The following is an 18846-nucleotide window of genomic DNA, read 5'->3' on the forward strand; positions in this document are numbered from 1 at the left end:
GAATATTGATGACTTGCATCTGTAGAGTCAAAGGGTCGCTCCAGCCAGAGCAAAGCTGTCGAAGGAGCTTTCCAAAGAAATTAACACATCCTTGGACAGACACCTGCTTGTGATGCTGTGAAAGAGATACTGCACCACAAAGTGACACAGATCCATAAGTCCTACCGAACATTAACTCTAAATGCAGCAGCAACCATGTACAGAGAAGCCGTAAGAGCAACAACAGTCCAGTGCTAGGAAGCGCTAGCAGAAAAAATAGTCAGACACTGCGAAGCCCCAAAGGAAGCAACAACCAGGAGCAGGGAAGCGCTAAAAGACAAATAGCCAGACACCGAGAAAACGCAAAAGGCAGTGGAAACCAAGTACAATGCAGAACACTGAGAATGGTGATTGTTTTGCTGGTCTAGATGCTTTGGGCACTTTGCCACTGCTCTTCAGTGCCAAAGTGCAAGTGCTCCCTATTGTACATTATGTTATGGATTAGTGACTCCATGATTGGTTATTTGGTTTTCTTGTAAGACCCTAGTACAGTGCACTGAGTGTGCCCAGGGCCTGTAGATCAAATGCTGCTGGTGGGCTTGCAGCACTGATTGTGCCACCCACAGAAGCGGCCTGTAAAATGTGACTCAGGCCTGTCATAGCAGAGCCTGTGTGCAGTCTGGGACTGCCATGTCGACTTGGCAAGTGCACACACTTGCCAGTCCCTAACCTTCCCTTTTCTACATGTTAGTCACCCCTAAGGTAGGCCCAAGGTACCCCTGTGGGCAGGGTGCATTGTATGCGAAGGTAGGACATGCCCTGATGTGTGGGGCATGTCCTGATAGTGAATTACAGCCAATTTCGTTTATCACTATTGCAAGGCTACCTGTTCCAATAGGCCAGAATGGGCAGTTAGTTTATAACATCTTCTAAACATAACTGGCCCCAGAAACAAGATAGGAAAATAAAGTTTAGTATGCCTGAACTCAGAATGTTAAAGTGCATCGTTTAGTGAGGGTGATTTTTACATTCTGTGTTCGAAAATACCACTTTTAGAAAGTGGGTATTTTCTTGCCTAACCAACCAGTATGCCTCTGCTAGGTTTGTGTATTGCATGTCTGGCTTGTGAGTGACAGGAGCTGGGAGAGGGCTGTGGCTCCAGCAGTCTGATGAATCAGGGCTGGGCTGAATGGGACCTGGGTTGAATTTAGAGTAGGGGGAGGAGATTTGCTTTTCACCTGAATGGACCTAGTCTGCCTTCAACAATGCTGTCTCCACCTCCCGCCAGGAAGCTGCACCAGAGAGGACAGAACTGGTTTGGGCTGGATACAGACACGCTCTGCCTTCAGAGAACAAAATATTTTGGTGTATAAGAAGGGGGACCCAGACCCCAGAACTTTAGATCAGTTCTGGGAAATCAAGAGGAAACCTTTGCCAAGGAGAAGAGCCGGATAAGCTGAGAGGAATACTGCCCCTGTGCTGTTTGCCGTCCGGGGTTGGCCTGCAGTGGCTGCTTGCTGCCAAAGAAAGGAGAAGAAGCGTGCCTCATCTGCACTTGTGTAGGAAGGTGGCTACCTGACTATGGTTACCCCAGATTTTTTGCCTTGTGTTTAGCTGGTTTTTGACTTAGTTGACCTGGTTCCCTGCTAATCAGGGCCCCAGGCCATCTGCTCTCTCTGTCAAATGGATTCCTTGTACCCTAGGTACATACCACAATTGGAAATGGACTCCTTGTCAGCCCCTGTAGAATGCACTATAGGTGCCCAGGGCATAGGGGCCACCAAGGCCTACCAGGGGCTGCAGCATATCTTTTGCCACCCCTGGCTGGTTCTTAAATTGACACAGCTGGCTGATCACTCAGCTGGGGTAAGGTGGTGTAATCACCCCTTGCTTAGATATAGTATACCTATATCTAAACCTATATCTGGACACATATAAACCTGTGAGCCACTCCTATGGAAGGCCTTATCAATCCTGGAGGCAGAGTGCGTGGTTTAATGTGAGATGGAGCTCTAGCATGAGCTGAGCCTGTCTGCAGCCGTCGGGAACAAATCCCTAAGCTGTTTCAGGATAATGCCATACCATATACTCTTAAGTGCATTATAATCCTCGCGGTTATATAGCAACTTTGGTTTGGCTTTATCAAAACATGTCGTGTAAGGTGTCATACGATTTGGAATACTATCCCCTCGCCAGTTCTGGCAACGGGGATAGCATTCCACCCCTCTAGAGGGGTAAGACATGTTACTTTACTTAAATGCGGTTAATTTCAAAAAGGACCTTGGATCCACAAAATGGATGCTCCTGCCACAGACACAAGTCTGACCCCCTGAAGCTGACCGAAACTCAGCCAAAGGGGCCTGGACAAAGGGTTTCCTGTCGCAGGGAGGTGTTACACCCCCCCAGACAGGAGATAGTGGATTGTAGCAGGGAGGTTTGAAAGAAACCAGACACTGCATGGGGAGCACAAGGCTGCCCCTTGCATAATCCGGCCAAACTGGTTCTGGGGCACTCCAGCCCTCGTGCCAGGGCGACCTGGATCAAAGGTACGGGGCGTATCCACCCACTTCCTGGGTCCCACCCATAGGAGGGGACCTAGCAGGTAATCCAGCCCCCTAAATTAGTATAAGACTGGGAGCAGTGCCAAAACACTTCAGATTATCCTGATGAAACATAAGAAACGAAACTCTGGACCCTTCGACATCCTACTCGACGTAGAAGACTGAAGAATCTCCCTTGTGGTCAAGGAGTGACCACCCTGTGCAAACAGGCACCATCCAGCCATCGATGTCTGCTTTGTTGCAGTTCCCGCCGGAACTCGAGCGACAGAGATCAACGAGATCAAGCTTGCCTGCCTTCTAACAGCCCGATCCACAGTCCCTGCAGAGCTGAGACCCGTGGAGGCGACCGGAAGCGTGGGGCACGCCATCTTGAAAAGACCACGAGACGCTGACCGTGCAGCCCATGAGTGACCCTTGAAGCTGTGCACCGGGGTTTGAGAAGCCCCTACCCTGAGCTACTCCTGAGCCGAAGTTCAGCCCTCCACACTCGATGAGTGCCGCGTGGGGTCCTTCTGCTTCTTTTGGCTCAACGCGTTGGCCCGGTCACTTGCCAGCCGGCTTGTGGCCCCTGTGCCGACGAAACTTGAAAAACGACTTGCGATTCTGGTTGCTCCAGATTTGCACCAGCTCCCCTGAGAAGGAGCCCCCACTCTGACCCTTCTGGTCCGAGTGAGAAGCAATCTTCCGGTTCCGCATGGATTGCTTTTGCCAAGTGTTGTTTGCTCCAATCTTGAAGCTGACAGTGCCGACGGCGAGAGCCTGCGTGGGACAGATCGTGACCTGCTCCTGGACTTCGTAGATGCCCCAGAGCCCACGTGACAGCGGAGAGAAGCTCCTCGACAACCACCTGATTGCGCCCGACATTGTCTGGTTCCGTCCTGGTTCCACCCTGGTCACTGCTGAGTGACCCAGACTCTGTCCCCTCTGCTTTCAGGTACTTTTCGACTTCGATCCACTCTGGGATCCAACCGGACCCTTCTACTTCACAGCGCTTGCAGCCTCTTCAGCTCCAAGCACCAAGAATCAGCGTGACGAAACCCAACACTACTTCGACCCTGTGCACCCACTTCCTGTGGGTGAGGTAACATTGCAACGCCGGTGTTCCCACACTGGTACCCACCTCTAGGGTCTGTGTCTTAAGTTTGGTCCCTCTAGGTTCAGCGGAAGTGTCCTTAAACTCTCTTTGTGTAACTTTTACGCACCATTGACTAACATTGGTGCATGCGTGCGCTTTCAGCGCTGCACCCGAATCCCGCGGGCTTTTCCCGACTTCAGCATTGCTTGTCCCGACTGCTCCCAGGGATTCACTAGGCCCTAGGCCTAACCACTGCTCGAGTGGCATCTCTTATACCACTTGTTTAGTATATGGTCTGAGTGGCCCCTCGCCCTCATCCATATTTGTGCAACTTTGTATGTTATACTGTGCTTTTGATTTAACGCTTGTGCCCCTTTATTCATAAAGAGTACTGGGGATTATTGTGAGTAATAAATATATATATTCTGATATTACAGGATTGTGATTGGTAAAACAGCTCGCTTAACACGACCTCTTGAGTTAAGCCTTTAAGGTTGCTTAGTCTATGCTACCCTTAAGATAGCTTGTCTATAAGGTTGACTTACAACCTGACACCATAAGGGGATATTTGGACTGATACAAGGTGGTTCCAGAATTGGAAACTTCATGTACCAGGCCAACTTCTCACATTGGTGAGCAGCGGTGCGGATTTGAGCTTGCTGTTTGTTTTACCATTGCAATCTTTTATCAAATTGAAAGATCACATCAAGTACCTTAGGTACATATAAATCAAAAGTTTAGCATATTAAGTTCTACTGAACTTAGTAGTTGTAGATTAACTGCTTCAGCGCTACCGCGTTTACCTGCTGTGCGCTGAAAGAGAAGCTGGCTTTGTCATTAGCGTCGAAGTGGTTAAAGGGATTAGCACACCCTGACTACAACTCACTAGCAGGGTACAGTAGGAAAACACTTAGTGTAGATAAGTGCACCACTTACACCTCACTAGCAGTCATGTCTGGCACAGGTGAAGCTTCAGGCTCTCTGCCTGTGACAGTTGACTTTACCAAGGCAACTTCCAGCTATGACAAACTTAGCCACAAAGACTTGTGTGCCTTGTGCATATCAAGAGGGCTAAAAGGGGGCAGAAGTCCCACCATTCCAGCTCTGATAGCCATTCTAGAACAGGATGACTTAGCTAAGGCAAGTGCAGTTCCCTTAGAGTCAGGAGATGGAGTGAACCCCCCTGTAACTGATACCACTCCAGAGGAGGAAGATGTAGAAGAGGAAGAGGAGGATGAGGAGGACTCAGATGTAGAGGACCCAGAAAATCAGGATCAGAGGGGTAGCCAGGTCATAGTTGCCAGGCTTAGCCAGGCCAACTTAAACCTACTGGGGAATGGAGAGGGCCAGCACCTCCCCAGATCCTATAACATTCTCCCAGGCAACAGAAGAGTGAGATCTCCAGCAGGGGACTCTCATACTTCTAGTGCCTCAAGGGAATCTGAGAGAGGAATGACTTCCCCTCAGAAGCTAGAGCATAGGGCCAGAATGAAGGCCGTCAAACTCCAGATAGAGAGGGAGGAGGTAGCCTTGGCTCAAGCTAGACTTGCCTTGGCAAGAGAGAAAAGAATGTGTGGCTTAGATGCCACTGGTGGCAGCAATATTCCTAGAGAGAAACCCAGGTCCTATGATAGTAGAAACCTGACAAAGATTGTGCCCCCCTACAAGGAAGGGGATGACATCCACAAGTGGATAACTGCTCTTGAGAGAGCCTGCATGGTACAGCAGGTTCCTGAGGAACAGTGGGCAGCAATCTTATGGTACTCCTTTTCAGAGAAAGGGAGAGATAAGCTCCTCACTGTCAGACATGAGGATGCAAACAATTACAAAGTCCTGAAGAGTGTTCTGATAGATGGGTTTGGCTTAACCACTGAACAGTACAGGTTGAAGTTCAGAGACACCCAGAAGACACCGACACAGGACTGGACTGATTTTGTAGATTGTGCTACTAAGGCTCTAGAGGGTTGGCTAAATGGCAGCAAAGTACATGACTTCACAGGATTGTATAATTTGATTATGAGGGAGCAGATCCTAAGTAATTGTCAGAACCAGCTCTTACACCAGCACCTGGTGGACTCAGATTTGACCTCTCCCCAAGAATTGGGAAAGAGGGCAGATAAATGGGTCAGAACCAGGATTAGGCCTAAGAATCAGGGCAGTAACCAGAAGAAGGAGTCTACCAAGCCTCAAGATAAGGGTGGGGATAAAAGTAAAGAAAAGACTTCCCCAGGGCCCCAAAACTCCAAGAATGGGGGTGGGTCCCAAGACACTTCCTCAACTGAGAAAAAGCCCTATTGCCATGTCTGTAAGCAGGTAGGGCATTACAAAACAGACAACTGTTGTCCCAAGAATGGCAATAAAGAGAATATACCTCCAAAGCCAGCTCCAACACCTCCTGTTACTGTCAGCAGTAATCCCCCAGGAAGTGGGAGCACACCCAGGAATCTGGGTGGGTTTACTTTTGGAGCCCAGGAGGACCCTGGCCTATCCAGGTCCCCATCCCCAAATAATCTTGTTTATGAGACTGGCATGGGGTTTGCCAACTTCTCTGATTGTCCAAATACCTGGAGCAAATATAGACAAGAGCCCATCATCAATGGTTTGAAAGTTGAAGCTTTTAGAGACATAGGGGCTAGCATCACCATGGTGGCTGACTGTATAGTCCCCTCTAAGCAACTTTTACCTGGTGCCACATACCAGGTAACATTGATGGCATCCAAACAAATCATCCCATGGCAGTAGTAAGTCTCAGCTGGGGAGGTGTCACTGGCCCAAAGAGAGTGGCAGTGTCACCAAACTTGCCTGTAGACTGCCTACTTGGTAATAATTTGGAAATCACAGCCTGGGCTGAGGTTGAACAGGAAACCCATTCTAGAATGGTAAATTCCAATGGAAAGGTTAGTGGGGCTGTAATGGCTACAGCCCCAATTCAAGATGTCCTTCCTGAAAAGGTTGGTAGGGCTGAGCAACTCTCTGCCCCATCTTTAGCAAAAGCTCTTCCTGAACAGAATAGCAAAGCTGTTATGATAACAGCAGACACCCAAACTGAGTCTCCTCCTGAAAAGGTTGGTGGGGCTGTGATGGCCACAGCCTAAACTCAAACTGATATGTGTGTTGTGAAGCCTGAAATGATGGATAACTCCACACAAACTGAGAGCACAGAGGAGGACGAGAAATCTCCCCTTCATCAGACTTTAGGAAAGGATCAGCCTCCTCAGGGAACTGATCTTACAACTGATGAAGGAACTGCCCCAAAGGTGGTTAGGCCTAGCCTGACAGAGCCTCTGATGTCAGTGGACCCTTCTCAGGTGGGACCCAGTCTGGAGCAGGTAACCTGCCCCTCTCTACCTTGCCTTAGCCAGCCCAGGGCTGCAGAGGACAAGAAGGACAGTGAGACCCAGAGGGCCCCCTGTCAAATAAAGCACCCCCATCAAAAGATTAGGGGCACCAAAACTAGTAGCACTAGTAAGGTGAAAACTTTAAAAACTCCTGAGGGAGCCCCCATAAAAACAGTTAGGGACCTCCCACAGATGGATTCTGTTGGGCACAGCCAAACCTGGGACCCAAAGGGCCCAAACCTGAACTGTCCCTCCAGCAAGCCAAACAGAGGGACCCATCCTCCAGCTTTAGGTAGCCAGAGGCTGACCCTGAGAGCACAGTGCAACTCAGTTGAAGAAAGAAAGGCACACATGGTGGAAGATAATTGGAGGAAGCTGAGCCCTAAATTAGTGGAGCCTCACTTCAATACTCCATGTCCAAACCAGCCTTTAACTTTGCATAAACACACCCAAGGTAGTGATTCCCTATGGTGGAGACCCTCTAATACCCCAAGGGTGAGGGACTGCTTAGTGGACCATGAGACAGAGGGTACCCATGCTAGTGCAGGTACTTCCTTATATGGCCACTCAGGCAATATAGGCTTACCTGGCCAAGGATAGCCGTATCTCCTTTCGTTTGGGGGGGGGGGTTATGTAGGAAGGTGGCTACCTGACTATGGTTACCCCAGATATTTTGCCTTGTGTTTAGCTGGTTTTTGACTTAGTTGACCTGGTTCCCTGCTAATCAGGGCCCCAGGTCATCTGCTCTCTCTGTATAATGGATTCCATGTACCCTAGGTACATACCACAATTGGAAATGGACTCCTTGTCAGCCCCTGTACCATGCACTATAGGTGCTCAGGGCATAGGTGCCACCAAGGCCTACCAGGGGCTGCAGCATATCTTTAGCCACCCCTGGCTGGTTCTTAAATTGACACAACTGGCTGATCACTCAGCTGGGGTAAGGTGGTGTAATCACCCCTTGCTTAGATATAGTATACCTATATCTAAACCTATATCTGGACACATATAAACCTGTGAGCCACTCCTATGGAAGGCCTTATCAATCCTGGAGGCAGAGTGCGTGGTTTAATGTGAGATGGAGCTCTAGCATGAGCTGAGCCTGTCTGCAGCCGTCGGGAACAAATCCCTAAGCTGTTTCAGGATAATGGCATACCATATACTCTTAAGTGCATTATAATCCTCACGATTATATAGCAACTTTGGTTTGGCTTTATCAAAACATGTCGTGTGAGGTGTCATACGATTTGGAATACTATCCCCTCGCCAGTTCTGGCGACGGGGATAGCATTCCACCCCTCTAGAGGGGTAAGACATGTTACTTTACTTAAATGCGGTTAATTTCAAAAAGGACCTTGGATCCACAAAATGGATGCTCGTGCCACAGACACAAGTCTGACCCCCTGAAGCTGACCGAAACTCAGCCAAAGGGGCCTGGACAAAGGGTTTCCTGTCGCAGGGAGGTGTTACACCCCCCCAGACAGGAGATAGTGGATTGTAGCAGGGAGGTTTGAAAGAAACCAGACACTGCATGGGGAGCACAAGGCTGCCCCTTGCATAATCCGGCCAAACCGGTTCTGGGGCACTCCAGCCCTCGTGCCAGGGCGGCCTGGATCAAAGGAAGGGGGTGTATCCACCCACTTCCTGGGTCCCACCCATAGAAGGGGACCTAGCAGGTAATCCAGCCCCCTAAATTAGTATAAGACTGGGAGCAGTGCCAAAGCACTTCAGATTATCCTGATGAAACATAAGAAACAAAACTCTGGACCCTTCGACATCCTACTCAACGTAGAAGACTGAAGAATCTCCCTTGTGGTCAAGGAGTGACCACCCTGTGCAAACAGGCACCATCCAGCCATCGACCTCTGCTTTGTTGCAGTTCCCGCCAGAACTCGAGCGACAGAGATCGACGAGATCAAGCTTGCCTGCCTTCTAACAGCCCGATCCACAGTCCCTGCAGAGCTGAGACCCATGGATGCGACCGGAAGCGTGGGGCACGCCATCTTGAAAAGACCACGAGACGCTGACCGTGCAGCCCACGAGTGACCCTCGAAGCTGTACACCGAGGTTTGAGAAGCCCCAACCCTGATCCACTCTTGCACCGAAGTTCAGCCCTCCACACTCGACGAGTGCCGCGTGGGGCCCTTCTGCTTCTTTTGGCTCAACGCATTGGCCTGGTCACTTGCCAGCCGGCTTGTGGCCCCTGTGCCGACGAAACTTGAAAAACGACTTGCGATTCTGGTTGCTCCAGATTTGCACCAGCTCCCCTGAAAAGGAGCCCCCACTCTGACCCTCCTGGTCCGAGTGAGAAGCAATCTTTTGGTTCCGCGTGGATTGCTTTTGCCAAGTGTTGTTTGCTCCAATCTTGAAGCCGACAGCGCTGACGGCGAGAGCCTGCGTGGGACAGATCGTGACCTGCTCCTGGACTTCGTAGATGCCCCAGAGCCCACGTGACAGCGGAGAGAATCTCCTCGACAACCACCTGATTGCGCCCGACATTGCCTGGTTCCGTCCTGGTTCCACCCTGGTCACTGCTGAGTGACCCAGACTCTGTCCCCTCTGCTTTCAGGTACTTTTCGACTTCGATCCACTCTTGGATCCAACCGGACACTTCTCCTTCACAGCGCCTGCAGCCTCTTCAGCTCCAAGCACCAAGAATCAGCGTGACGAAACCCGACACTACTTCGACCATGTGCACCCACTTCCTGTGGGTGAGGTAACATTGCAACGCTGGTGTTCCCACACTGGTACCCACCTCTAGGGTCTGTGTCTTAAGTTTTGTCCCTCTAGGTTCAGCGGAAGTGTCCTTAAACTCTCTTTGTGTAACTTTTACGCACCATTGACTAACATTGGTGCATGCGTGCGCTTTCAGCGCTGCACCCGAATCCCGCGGGCTTTTCCCGACTTCAGCATTGATTGTCCCGACTGCTCCCAGCGATTCCCTAGGCCCTAGGCCTAACCACTGTTCGATTGGTATCTCTTATACCACTTGTTTAGTATATGGTCTGAGTGGCCCCTCGCCTTCATCCATATTTGTGCAACTTTATATGTTATACTGTGCTTTTGATTTAACGCTTGTGCCCCTTTATTCATAAAGAGTACTGGGGATTATTGTGAGTAATAAATACATATATTTTTATAATATATACTTGTGTGGTGTCCTTTCATTTGATATTACAGGATTGTGATTGGTAAAACAGCTCGCTTAACACGACCTCTTGAGTTACGCCTTTAAGGCTGCTTAGTCTATGCTACCCTTAAGATAGCTTGTCTATAAGGTTGACTTACAACCTGACACCATAAGGGGATATTTGGACTGATACAAGGTGGTTCCAGAATTGGAAACTTCATGTACCAGGCCAACTTCTCACAACTTGGTTCCGACGCCTCACCGAGCAACCAGGAAGAAGCGCCCTGCATCCACACTGTGTGAGAAGACCGTCGCAGTACCTGCCGTGTGGCTGCAAATTAGCCCGGATCATCGCATCGCGCCACCATTTTGTTGCATCACACCGTATCGTCACATTGCATCGAGACGCCATCTTGATGCATCGTAACCAAAACGCAGTAAGAAACCGATGCATCCCCTCTGCACCGGTAAGGAACCGATGCATCACCTCTCCTGCGCTGCAGTAAGGAACCGACGCATCACTTCCCCCAATTCAAGGAACTGACACATCACCTTCCCTGCGACCCTTTTGTTTGTTTTGCGTGACGGAACCCTGGTACTTTGTTGGAAAAGTGTTGCATTTACAACTTGCATTAAACTGAACTATTTCTACCATTAGAAAGTCTTATTTTTAATGCTGTATTGGGGAATTGTTTTTGTTTGGTCTTGTTTAGATAAAGATTACTTATTTTTCTAAACTGGTGTGGTGTCCATTTGTAGTATTTTCACTGTGTTACTGTATGTGTTCACAAATGCCTTACACACTGCCACTGAGATTAGCCTGTCTGCTCGTGCCAAGCTACCAAGGGGGTGAGCAGGGGTTATTATAGGAGTATATCCCTCTTTCCCTGACTAGAAGCAAGGGTCCCTATTTGGACAAAGATGCCTACCTCTGACAACTAGAGACCCCCATTTCTAACGGTGATGATCACTTGCAAGAGACAAAATAGGTACTCACTGTTAAAGGCGAAGAAGGTGCTGTGCGTCCGGTGAGAGAACCAGTATTGTAAAAAGGTGCTTAGTTAAGTGCATATTAAACGCAGCCTGAACAGCATATGCATTCCTGAAACTACAGCTTCCATTTGATACAGCCAAGAAACAAAATATTGGCGCATTGTGGACTGCCTGCATTGAAACGTTTGATGATTTCATTGATGCACTGGAAGAAGTAGATAACAAAAAGGTAATCCAATACCTCAAGAACCTTGTAGGTGAAGAAGTGAAGCAACTGATAAAGAAAATACTACAAGCTAAAGAGCCTTCTTACCATTAAATCAAAGAGGCGCTCAATATAAAAGTCAATCCAATTGCCACATTTTTTATTATGAGCAAATTATTTTGAGCCACGAAAAACAGAACGTTGGTGAACCGATCAACGAATTTGTAGAAAGACTTGATTTGCTAATCAAACGTTGCTGATTCAATGAGTTCAACTACAAAGAAGCTATAAGACTAAGAGTCATAAATGGCTGCCTTTCTAATTCCTTAAGACTACAAATGCTAGACAAAAGCTAAGTCTAGAGCGAGTCCTGATGACCTCTAGAGCTGAGGAAGTTGCTGACAAACAAGCTGCTGACATAGAGGCCGGAGAAGCTCCAAGTGAGTCAGTCATGAATGAGAAGAGTAAAGAAAAACTTAAGGTTGAGGAACACAAAGTGATGTCTCCAAAGAAGAAGAAATAGTTTTTCAGATGTGGATTTTCCTTTGCACATGCTGGTAAATGTCCTGCATTGGTTAAGTACGCAAAGGTTGCAGGAAAGAGAACCATTTTCTGACAGTGTGCAAGTCAACGCAAAAACTAAGTGTGTCACGCCGTAAAGACAAAATGGCCACCAGAATGTTCCAGATGCAACGTTCTAGGCATGCCTACAAGGCCAAGCAACATCACCTGAGGCAAACAAACACTAAACAAAGTAGATCGTCGTCTAAATCTTCATCTTAAAGTTCCTCCATTACAGTATCAAGTGACAGTGAAGAAGATGGATGTGTGATGTCAGTGTTTACCTCAGACAAACATGCGTATGTCGGACTGGCCACATGCAGAGAAGAATATGAGCTGAAGAAAAGTCGACAAGTAAAACTACAAAAGTTATTCAAACATTGCCCTAAAATAACCCTAGAGGTGAAAGGTTGCTCAATACATTTTATTATCGATGGTGGTGTTTCAATAAACATTACGCCTGAGGAGAAATATTATGAAATGTGTGCCGTACTGCGTCTCACTTCATCGTAGATTAAAATATATACAAGGTCTGCATCGATACCATTAAAAAGTCAGGATTCATTTACGGCAAGTACAAAAAACTAAAGAAAACACAAGTACAAGCACCAATTTCATGTATTATAAGGTATGTCATCAAGTTCCTGTTTACTCGGCTTCAATACTGCTGCTGATATGGAGCTGATATCTGTAAATTGCAATATGAATGCACATCACGAGAGAGTGAATCAGTTTCCCTCATTATTTCATGGTTTAGACAAACTGAGAACAATGAAAGTACAATTGCACATAAATGAGGACGTTCGTCCTGTTGCTCAGAGACATCGTCAAATTGCATTTTATTTACAGGAAGCAATTCAAAAGGAGCTTGAGACCTTCCTAAAGCATGATATTATTGAGAGATGGGCCTATGCCGTGGGTTTCGCCCTTATTGGTAGTGCCCAAAATGGACAGTCGAGGGGCCGTGTGCTGTGTGCCAAGCTAACAAGGCGATTGAATGAGAATGACATCCAGAGCCACACATTGGACGAGAATGACCTCCTGAGCCTCACATTGGACGAGAACGACCTCCAGAGCCACATATTGAATGAGAATGATATCCAGAGCCACATATTGAACAAGAATGACATCCAGAGCCACACATTGAACGAGAACGACATCCAGAACGACACATCGAACGACATCCAGAGCCACATATTGAACGAGAACGACCTCCAGAGCCACACATTGAACGAGAACGACCTCCAGAGCCACACATTGAACGACATCCAGAGCCATACATTTACATTGAACAAGAACGACATCCAGACCCACACATTGAACGACATCCAGAGCCATACATTGAACGAGAACGGCCTCCAGAGCCACACATTTAACGAGAACGACCTCCAGAGCCATACATTGAACGAGAATGACATCCAGAGCCACACATTGAATGAGAACGACATCCAGAACCACAAATTGAACGACATCCAGAGCCACACTTTGAAAAAGAACGACCTCCAGAGCCACACATTGAACGAGAACGACATCCAGAGCCACACATACGACGAGATCGACCTCCAGAGCCACACATTGAACAAGAAAGACATCCAGAGACACACATTGAATGACATCCAGAACCACACATTGAACAAGAACGACATCCAGAGCCACACATTGAACGAGAATGACATCCAGAGCCAGACATTGAACGAGAACGACCTCCAGAGCCACACATTGAACGAGAACGACATCCAGAGCCACACATTGAACGAGAACGACCTCCAGAGCCACACATTGGACGAGAACAACATCCAGAGCCACACATTGAATGAGAACGACCTCCAGAGCCACACATTGAACGAGAACGACATCCAGAGCCACACATTGGACGAGAACGACATCCAGAGCCACACATTGCCGATGTGATCACCCAGCTGAATGATGTTAAAGTCTTTTCTCGCCTTGATCTGAAAAAAGGGTATCATCAATTGGAACTGGAAGAAAGTTGCAGGTGCATTACTATCTTTTCTGCACATGTTTTTTCAGATATAAACAATTACGTTTTGGAGTGTCATCAGCTGCTGAAGTGTTTGAAGACGTCATTAGACGCTCCGCTGTCACAGCCAGTCAGATGCTCCCAGGGTCCTAGATTCAGCATTACAGAACCAAGTGGCCAGTTGGAGGAGCTCTGGGCACCTCCCTATGGAGGACATGTCCTTTGTGTGGCTTCGCACCAGAGCCACACTTTGAAAAAGAACGACCTCCAGAGCCACACATTGAACGAGAACGACATCCAGAGCCACACATACGACGAGATCAACCTCCAGAGCCACACATTGAACAAGAAAGACATCCAGAGACACACATTGAATGACATCCAGAACCACACATTGAACAAGAACGACATCCAGAGCCACACATTGAACGAGAATGACATCCAGAGCCAGACATTGAACGAGAACGACCTCCAGAGCCACACATTGAACGAGAACGACATCCAGCGCTACACATTGAACGAGAAAGACCTCCAGAGCCACACATTGGACGAGAACAACATCCAGAGCCACACATTGAACGAGAACGACCTCCAGAGCCACACATTGGACGAGAACAACATCCAGAGCCACACATTGAATGAGAACGACCTCCAGAGCCACACATTGAACGAGAACGACATCCAGAGCCACACATTGCCGATGTGATCACCCAGCTGAATGGTGTTAAAGGCTTTTCTCGCCTTGATCTGTATGGGTATCATCAATTGGAACTGGAAGAAAGTTGCAGGTGCATTACTATCTTTTCTGCACATGTTTTTTCAGATATAAACAATTACGTTTTGGAGTGTCATCAGCTGCTGAAGTGTTTGAAGACGTCATTAGACGCTCCGCTGTCACAGCCAGTCAGATGCTCCCATGGTCCTAGATTCAGCATTACAGAACCAAGTGGCCAGTTGGAGGAGCTCTGGGCACCTCCCTATGGAGGACATGTCCTTTGTGTGGCTTCGCACCAGAGCAAAACTGACCTATGCATGGAGGGCACGAAATGTGTCCCTCAATGCAGTCTGGAGGCATTCAGAAGCTCCCCCACCCTACCTAATTCTAAAGGGGAGGTGGTCACACCTCTCCTTTGCAGGAAATCCTTTGGTCAGCTTTCTCTGCCTGAGTAAAGCTCACCAGCAGGGGTGTAGCAGCATGAGCTGTCAGGCAGACCCTTTAAGGCTACACAGGTAAGTACTGAGGTGTCCTCTAAGGACCACCAAAGAAAATGGCACCATGCTACTAACACTGGAATCAGTGTAGTTGCAGGATTCCAACATGTTTGATACCAAAGATGACCAGGTTTGGGGTAGCCAATATGTAGTTAGACATCTCGACTTGCCAGTGACCACTACATACCTTATAAAGGCTCTCCCACACTTACAAAGCCCAGAGAATGGAGTCTAGGTTTTGTAGGGGTACATCTGCTCATGCAGGGTAACCCACACACTTAGAATCAAGCACCATGCCTTTGGACTGAAGAGCCTACCTTAGGGGTGACTTATAGGTTAAAAGTGCCGTGACCGGGATACAAGGGAAACCTTAAATCCAAAGGGAAAGGTGCAAGCACCATTTCACTCTCTATTGCAATGGCAGCTCTGCAGACACAGTTTGCACGAGCTCTTATTGGTGGCATTATACATGCTGCAGCCCATAGGAGACACCTGGTGTACCAATGCCCTGGCTACCACAGTACCATATACTATGGACTTACAATTGTACCCCAGTATGCCAATTGTGCATTGTACAAAGTACTTACCAGAAATTTAGACGCTAGAGCATTGCCACTGGAGTCCTGGTTAGCATGAACTCAGTGAACTACAGTGAAAACACACTGACACCAGGCACAAAGTGGGAGTATCTATACCAGAAAGATCATACTTACCTACACAGCCCCCCCGCCCCCCCAAACAAAAGAAGATAAAACTAACCTTGCTCAGTTGAGGCTTCATTTTCTAAGTGGAAATATCTGGAAAGTCCATCCGTGTTGGCATGGTTACTCCCAGACTATCTTCCATTGAATATACCGTTACCTGTAGGAAGATGGACAAACAAAAAAAATTGGGGTTGTCACCCTTCATCTGTTTTAGCCATCAGAGGGTCTGAGCAATGAAATGAGTGCCAAAGACGTATGGCTTCAACTTCTTCAGGGCCCAGATCACAGCAAAGGCCTCCCTCTCAATAGCTGAACAACGCTTCTCTTTTGTGGTCAACCTTCTGCTGATAAAAGCTACTGGTTGTTCTTGGCCCTCTTGATTAAATTGTGCCAAGACTGCTTCTTTTTTAAATGCATCATGTTTTCCTTTCAGGAAAACCAACTGCATTTTTTTTTAAAAACTGCTTTATTTAAAAAGCAAACACAGACATGGTGGTCTGTTGACCCCAGCAGGCCACCATCCCTGTGAGTGCTGGCCATTCCCAATGGATCGGATATTGCGACCTCCCTCATGAATATTGATGAGGCAGGTTATTTGTGACACCATTTGGAATTGCTAAATGTGTCTCAGAAACATTAGTATATTTGTTTTACGAGTCGCAAAAAATCGCAATTTGCGACCTGCAAAATGGAATGGTTGTGCATCTGGCCCTCAGTCACTGTACTGAGGTCTTGTAGTGTAATTCGTAAATTACCCATACAGGACCTGCGCGTTTGGATAATATAAACTGTGGGTTTGTTGGCAGACTGGTTCCGAGCACCCCCACCGAGAATGTTAGCCTGTTTGCATTAGTTAGCTCACCATGCCACTAGAATCTCCTCTTATCGGGGAGAGAATAGTTTCTGGCAACCGTAGAACATGACAACCCTGATCCCCCAGGATCGTGGAAACAATGTACTACTTTTCGCATCGTCACTCGTGCTCACTTAGATTCTCTCCGAGAGTTACACAGAAGAAAGTTGGGCATGTTTACAATAAGTATTTATTTTATTTTTCTGTTTCTATAGCGCTAGAATACTGAGCGGGTTAACAGCTTGGTTCAATAAGGCCATTGACGCTTGAAAATGACAAGTCCGACAGGAGAAAGGACCTTCCACATCAGAGCAGGACCCTGATTGACAGGAAAAAGGTGCTTTAGATTGACGTTTTAGAAGCTCTTGCCTAGAGTAAATCATAGGAAGGTAGGAACTGGTATTTTTGGAAATTTGGCCAGAGTTCCTGGCTTCTGGCGGTGTACTGGCACAGACGGGCCTTCGGCGCGCCATCGGCGCCCCCGCTGCGCGTGTCCGCTGCACGCTCCACTTCGTGTGCTCATTTATAGTGAGGCCAGCCTGTGCACTAGACCGCCAACCACCCGGAAATCCCTATCTTCCCTCCACTCAATCGGGACTAACACCTGCGGGGGACCAGGGAAGGAAACCGGAGGTGGGGCTAGGCAGGAAGGAGCAAGAATGAAGGAGGTGAGTCACGTAATATTTAAAAGCAGGCAACAAAATGAAACAATAAAAGGTTCAACAAAATAGTTAAAATATCATCAGCAGCAAAGAGGTCTGAGCGTCATACAACTAGCGCTATGGTGAGTGTGAATTATGCAGCAGCACCACTACCTTGCACAGTTATTCTTCTAGTGTCAAATATGTGTGCTGCGACAACCATTAGACAGTAGCAGAGATATATGATCAGCAGTACAGTGAATTTAAAAGGATAGTACAGTTCTACCATTTTGAAATGGTCATGAACACATACATGGAAATAAAATGCATTTATATAAGAAAGCGCGTCCTCCTACGATGCCTATCTAGATGTACCTAAGTGTACCTCGCATGTGAGTAGGTGTGAAGCCAAGAATCCCTCTAGGTTCAGTCTAACCCCATTACCTGAAGTGAGAGAGTGTTGGACCTCGTCCTGGTCTCGAGTTGGACACCCCGCAAGGGATGTTTAGACCTCTGTCAGCTGGAGCGTCTGCATGCAGGAGCCTCAGCGTCTCTGGTCAGTGTGTCGGCCTAGAAGTCTTAGTTCCCTCTAACTAGTACTAGCGAGAGGTGCTGTATTTATACAGAAAAGTATCTTGGGTGCCTTTGTCCCTTGTTACTTGGATTAGCCATTGTTGGGTTTGAGGATGACGCATGGGATGAACCTTGTACGTAGATATTATGCAGGTGGTGTAGCCGCTGCCTGGTTTCCAAGAACCCTTATGAATATTCATTCATACCGGCTAAGTCTAAAGATGAAGTCATAGAACACTATTGTTCAGGGAAACCCTCCTTCTGCGCCCAGGACTAGAACTAGGTAAAGGTTCAATCCTAAAAGGCTCGTTACTGTGTAGTGTAGGGGAGGTGATGTAGGTGAAAGGGTATGATGTTACTGGGCCTATATTAGGGTACCTATATGAAACATAACAGTCTCTGTAGTCTACACAAAACCTAATTTCTCTCTTTCCGCCCTGAGAGTGAGGTTTTGGTACCAGGTCTACTGGACTAGCCCTGGGACTGTCTGAAGGCTCAATGACACCTAACTCCAGCATCTTCTCGATCTCTGTCCTGATGCAATCCCGGAGATGGTCAGGCTGCCTGTAGACCTTACTCTTGACAGGCAGGCTGTCACCTGTGTCCATCTCGAGTGCACAACACGTAGTCTGACTGGGTGTAAGGGAAAATAATTCAGGGTACTGATGAGAACTTGTCTGCAGACAGCCTCACTGTCTGCACAGACTACTCCATCAACTGAACCATCAACAGAGTCTTGTGAGAGGAGATCAGGGATAGGGTCACTGTAGGACAGTGGGCTTCTGTTGCAGTAACCCCCCCACTTTTTGCCAGACTACTGATGCACTTTTTCTTGGTGTGCCCTGGGCCCCTGCCAATCAGGTTCCCAGGGCCTGTGGTCTTTCCCCAAAACTAACCCATTTGGCATCTCTGGCCACATGTCAGCCCCTGGTAAATGGTACCACAGGTACCCTGGGCACTGTGACCATGGAAGACCTCTAAGGGCTGTGGCACTTATTGTGCCACCCTTAGAGGCCCTGTACCTTTACATGCACACACTG

Source organism: Lissotriton helveticus, assembly GCF_964261635.1.
Source record: "Lissotriton helveticus chromosome 1_1 unlocalized genomic scaffold, aLisHel1.1 SUPER_1_unloc_58, whole genome shotgun sequence".
NCBI lineage: Eukaryota > Metazoa > Chordata > Amphibia > Caudata > Salamandridae > Lissotriton > Lissotriton helveticus.